Here is a 6,129-nt window from a genome sequence, read left to right as displayed (position 1 = left end):
AGTAAAGGTGAGAGGAGGCTCTTACTCAAAAGTCCAATAAGAAAAATCCAGATCCTATTCTCTGTGTAACTGCTGAGACACATTTCCTATCTGCTTCTGCTTCATTTTTGTGTAAACTTAGGGTAACTTCAATTAACTGTGAAGAACTACTCCAGTTCTGTAAATGAGATAAAGTTAAACCTAAAGTGAATGTGAGACCTATGTGTGCAAAATGCTTGCACTGCACTTAGTGAATTTTAAATGCAGAACAGTCTACAAACATTGTGATTGGACATGATTTTCTATTAAAATATAAAATTGTGTTCTATCAGCAGTATGGTTTACTACTAAAAGCAAACCTGTACTGTTACTGAATTTCCTAATGCTACTCCAGGAAGGCTGTTTTCAGGATTTGCTTTTGGGTAGCCTTGGTTTGTGCAGTTCACAGATACAAGGCTGCATGAAGCTGGAGGATTTGGGAGCCTACAACAATAACATATGAATAAAAAGTGTTAAGAAAACACTATCAAAAAAGCCTACTGTTTCTAGTCCAGGCAATTTTTAAAATACTGTAGTATATAATAGAAACCCAGGAATGTTAATGAAAAAACAGTTAAAATATCTTCAGACTCTGAGCTCTACTCTCTGAGCAGACTCTGTCTGTGTAAGTGTGTGTAAGACATACTGCATTTTAAGACAATTTCTCTTAATATGAACATGGAAATCTGGTAATGATAATCATAAGACTATTGCATAAAACTCTAACTGCATGGACTTGCACATTCTCAAAAAAGTCATTCTGTATTTAAAATAAGAGTGCGAACAGATCTCCTGCTGTGGCTTAGTTCAAGCATCCAACTATGAGAGTGACAGCCTGTACTTTAACATATGTACAGAGGCAGAAGAAATAATTGGTTCTCAAAGCTGAAGGTGAAGACTAAAAAAATATAATGAAAACTCCTAGAAACATAAAATAGAAATACTGATAATGCATCATGACTTTGTTTCTGCCTCTGCCCAGAGGAACTAGGCTCGTAAGGGTATTTTGTGTCCAGTCCCTCTCTGCTGAAGTGAAAACAGAGCTACCCATCATTACTGGCATGAAGAAAGCACACAAGGGTACGGAGATATTTTTTTTTCTTGCTCATCACACATCTGCCTTGTGTTATCTCCAGCATCCTAAGGTCATAGCATCTGAGCAAAGAAGTTGGATAATATCAGCTTCACCAGCATGAATAGAATGGTATTTCTGGACATTTCCAGATGTGCTGCCAGTGGTGTTACAAGTGGCACGTTGGGAATACCACTGCAGTTAGCATGGATTCTTGCCTGAAGCCTAAGGCCTACAAACATACAAGGAAAACTAATATCTAATTTTTAGCATTACCTCTGCTGTAAGCCTGACAGTATTGTCCCATCTTAGGGTCTACACATAGAAGTTTTTAAAGCAAATGGCAATTCCATTTTCTTCCTAACATAGTCTTACGTAGCTCTAATTTTCAAGCTACTGTTTCTATACAAGTATACATTGTATACAATACACATGCATTAATGCTCTCATACTCTTGACAGAAAGTGCTCAGCAGCTGATAGGTCCAACCTTTAGTTGAGGGCAACTGAGAAAGCTCTACTGTTATAAATGTTTCCATGAAGATTTAAACCAAAAGAGTGTCTTGTCTTTATCTCAAAGCCTATAGTTTGATTTTTTTTTCCCTTTGTGTTTCTCACATCTCTAAAAATAAATACAAATTATCACAGAGAAATATAAATGGTGAATTATCTCTCTCCTTGTCTTAGAAATGTGTCTGTAAAATATTAAATATTCCACAAGAATGATTCTGAAATATTTATTGCTAAGCATTATATCAAGGTTTGGTTGGAGAGCTGCCAGGCAGAGAAGGACCTGGGAGTGATGGTTGATAGTCAGCTGAATATGAGGAAGCAGTGTGCTCAGGTGGCCAAGAAGGCCAACAGCATCCTGGCTTGCATTAGAAACAGTGTGACCAGCAGGGCTAGGGAGGTGATCATCCCCCTGTACTCGGCTCTGGTGAGGCTGCACCTCAAGTACTGTGTTCAGTTTTGGGCCCCTCACTACACGAAGGACATCGAGGTGCTTGAGCGGGTGCAGAGAAGGGCGACAAAGCTGGTGAGGGGCCTGGAGAACAAGTCCTACGAAGAGCGGCTGAGGGAGCTGGGCTTGATCAGCCTGGAGAAAAGGAGGCTCAGGGGCGACCTTATTGCTCTCTACAGGTACCTCAAGGGAGGCTGTAGCGAGGTGGGGGTTGGTCTGTTCTCCCACGTGCCTGGTGACAGGACGAGGGAGAACGGGCTTAAGTTGAGCCAGGGGAGTTTTAGGTTGGATCTTAGGAAGAACTTCTTTACTGAAAGGGTTGTGAGGCATTGGAACAGGCTGCCCAGGGAAGTGGTGGAGTCACCATCCCTGGAGGTCTTTAAAAAATGTTTAGATGTAGAGCTTAGGGATATGTTTTAGTGGGGACTGTTAGTGTTAGGTCAGAGGTTGAACTCGATGATCTTGAGGTCTCTTCCAACCTAGAAATTCTGTGATTCTGTGATTCTGTGAAGGGAAGCAAATGCTATTCCAGACAGCACTTGAGCTGGCTTGGGATCACTTTTCAATATCAACACTTTATGCAGAAACTGAGACCACCCCTCTTTTTGCCACTGGTCATACCATTGAAATGAATGTACACCCATCTCCATGTGTCATTTAGCTGTGATTAAAAGGCCTGTTTCCTTGACACAGTAAGTGCATTATATTACATCACAATTAGCCATAAACAAATCCCTGATTGTGGTATGGGTTAAAGGATAGGGTAGGTAATTTATTTATTTATTTATTTATTGTACACCAGTTATCGTATGCATTTGAACTTTTTAATGTTCCTTTTATGTTTTCTGTTCCTGACATTCTTTGAGTCCTTCTTCCAGGATTTTAAACTAAACAATAATAGAAATAGGTTAAGCATTTGCATGATGGTATAAACTCTTTCATGCATCTTTCAAATATTCTGTTAACATTATTTACCTCCATAAGTGATACTATTGAAATTGATTACAAGGAGACTGTGTTTCTGGCTGTTGGAATATGACAGGTAGCTAATTTTTCTCCCTTCCCCCAACCCCTAACTTCTCACAGGTCCATCCTGTAAAATTATGGTAGAGTGAAATTTCAAGATAAAAGTGCACTGCCTCCATTAGATGTTACTACTGACATTCAGCACTGGTTAGCAAAGATTTCATCTCTTCGACTTTAAAACACTGCCATCTGTTGCTTCTAGGCAGTTCAGTCTCTGTTTATCCAAAATTTTGTTCCAGACCATATGGAAAAAACATCTATTTTCAATTAACCATCATATTTTCTTAAAATATTCTGGAGTGTTGAGAAAAAAATAGGCATCACTTACTCATAAATGTTCATGAAGGGGGTGATAATTTATTAAGAACAGTTTTTTCAAGACTTTGACCTTGTGGTCATATAGTACACTCAGATGTCATGAAAGCCATCGCTATAATAATATAAAAATGTAAGCATTTGAATGCTATTATCAATCTACAGATTTCACCAGTACTAGTGTATTAACCTACTAATTTTCATTGGAAACATTTCTGTCTTGGCCATTCTCAGGTTTTTCTTTTCCTGTGGTCTGAAATTTCTCACGTCTTGCTAAAGGCTATGTGTGACTTATTGCAAATTTGAATCTGACCCTGAGACCATACTATGGCGTAAACCAAAGAACAGTACGTAGACAATGAGGGCATCATGTACAAAAGTGATCCAATCTAAAACACAGAGCAGAAATAAAAGAGATAAATTAAGCCAGTAGAGGTATTTGCCAATGAATCCATCTCAGTGGGATCAGTTCCCTCTTTTCTTTCCTGAATCTTTATATCTTTATTTCTGATATAAATTTTCATTGTTGAAAGTGAAGGAGATACCACACTTAGGCAGAAATAGATTGCTTCGGAACTAAAAACAAATAAAAAAAAAAATAAATAAAAGGGTGTTATTATTAGGAAAGGACTATGCATGCCATTCCCCAGTTCAAAGGAATATTTAAAATGAGAAGTTGGGTTTCCATTCAAAGCCATCCTCTTTGATGCAGGATAAAGGCCTGCCTTCCATCCTTCAAACAACTGCAAGATTTTCTCCTCCTGAGTTACAGTCTTGTCCTCCCAGCTGCTTACATGCACTACCCTCCCCCAGATACAAGCAGATTATGAACTATGTAAAGTGACCCAAGTTGAAACCAAGGAGGAAAACAGGAAGTGCCAGGTGGCTAGAATATGAGATAGATACTGGTAAAATCAGAAGAGAACTATAGTGATAAAGAAGTATATAAAAATGGGGAAATGACGCATCAGAGTTCAGGCAAAACATCAAAATGGAGCATGCATTTGTTTGTCCATTTGTATTAAAGAATAAAGGCTTTGGCTCCTGGATCAGTAAGGTGGTTGGAAGGAAATCCACCTTTGAGGTGGCTTGAGAAAGGATGAAGGTAAGATGATATAGAATTGCCTTGACAGTTTTGAGGTGTTCTTCACCTCTTAATTTACCAGCTATCAGGAATAACTGTAGGCAACAAGCAGGGAAAAAAAAAAAAAAAAAGAAAAGCATAGGCAGTGCAATAGTTCTGGGAAGAACTGTTGTTATACTGCTTAGCTGAGCAATAGCCACTTTCCTTTTGAGCTTGTTCTACCTAGGTGACTGAGGATTTTGAGGACAAAGGCTGCCTCTATTCACCACTATTAACTTGGTCAAGAATTCTCAAAAATAATGTTTTTGTTTAAAAGTTATCTGGACGTTGAAGTGTCCCAGGGAAATGTTTTTTAATTAAATCGAGCAAGATCTGGCAGGGACATGAGGAGATGTTGGGCTGGAGCGGGCTGTTGGCCTTGGAGGAGCTAACAGCCCACAGCTCAGCTTCCTCCTCTGAAATGAGACTCAGGTCCATGACTCTGCAGTGGCTCTTCATAAGGGTCAGTCCCTTTCACCCAGGAAGAGTTTTTAGTTATCTGTACAGCCTAACAAGAGCAATGAGTTCCTTAACTTAGTGGCAAAGCATCTGGACAGAGAACAGGAAAGCCAGTATTTGAACAAGGGTGTCCTCTTGCTTTAACTAAGGATGTCAATTAAGCACATTACTCAAAACTGCTTGGTAGGAAGTATGTGACTGACCTTTTATTGAATGAAGAAATTACATGATTTCACTACAGTAGACAAACTTGTAATATGGAAACACTCTTTCAATGGAAAAAAGTCATCATCAGCTCTGTTTACTCTGTTATACTTCAGGTCTTACTGTAAAATAAACAGCAAATGGTAACTCCTGGAGATCAGAGTATATATGCCTCATTTATAGCAAGTTTCTGTGCTGTAATAAAGTGTGTTAAATCCTTTAACCAAGATCAAAATCTAACCATGTACTATGCATGCAGTTAAGATAGCATTAATGTGTGTTATATTTAATTAATCAGAAAATTAATAAGCTCAAGTCGAACACTGATTCCTTTCTGGTAACTAATTATACACTTCTCATCTTGAAACAGTGCCAGATACATTTTTTTGCCCATCAGTTCTGGTACTTCATCCAATTTTGTTATTAGTGTTTAACTGTACATGCAGTGGGATTTAAGAAAGGAAATTTAGTGTCTTTTGCTGTCTATCTACATTATTTTATTAAAAATAAATAAATAAATAAATAAAAAGTCCAAATAAATTGCCTGCCTCATGGATAATTGGGTTGATCTTAAGTTTTGATCTTTAGTTTTTGATTTTCCAGAAACTAGCACCTCTACAGTCTATAAAGCTCATCTCTGGAAAATATTATGCTTTCTATCAGCTCACTTTGCCTCTCATGAGCTCATTCAAACTCCTACAGAACTACTTGTTCTTAAAGTCTTCAGTGTTTATATCTCAGTGTCAGGGCAGCAGAGATTCCTGAGTGATATTCCACGTATCATTTTTGGGACAACTTTTAACTTGTTCGCTGGCAGTAGCAATTTTAGCCTAGGAGTATGTTATGCTTACAAAGTCCTTGCCATGAGTTTACAACCAAGAACACAGTGGAGAATGATAACAACAACAACAAAAGCGAACTATGTTTTCCCCCCACAGGAAACTGTAGTTAC

Source organism: Netta rufina, assembly GCF_964035555.1.
Source record: "Netta rufina genome assembly, chromosome: 1".
NCBI lineage: Eukaryota > Metazoa > Chordata > Aves > Anseriformes > Anatidae > Netta > Netta rufina.
This window is presented reverse-complemented; position numbering follows the sequence as displayed.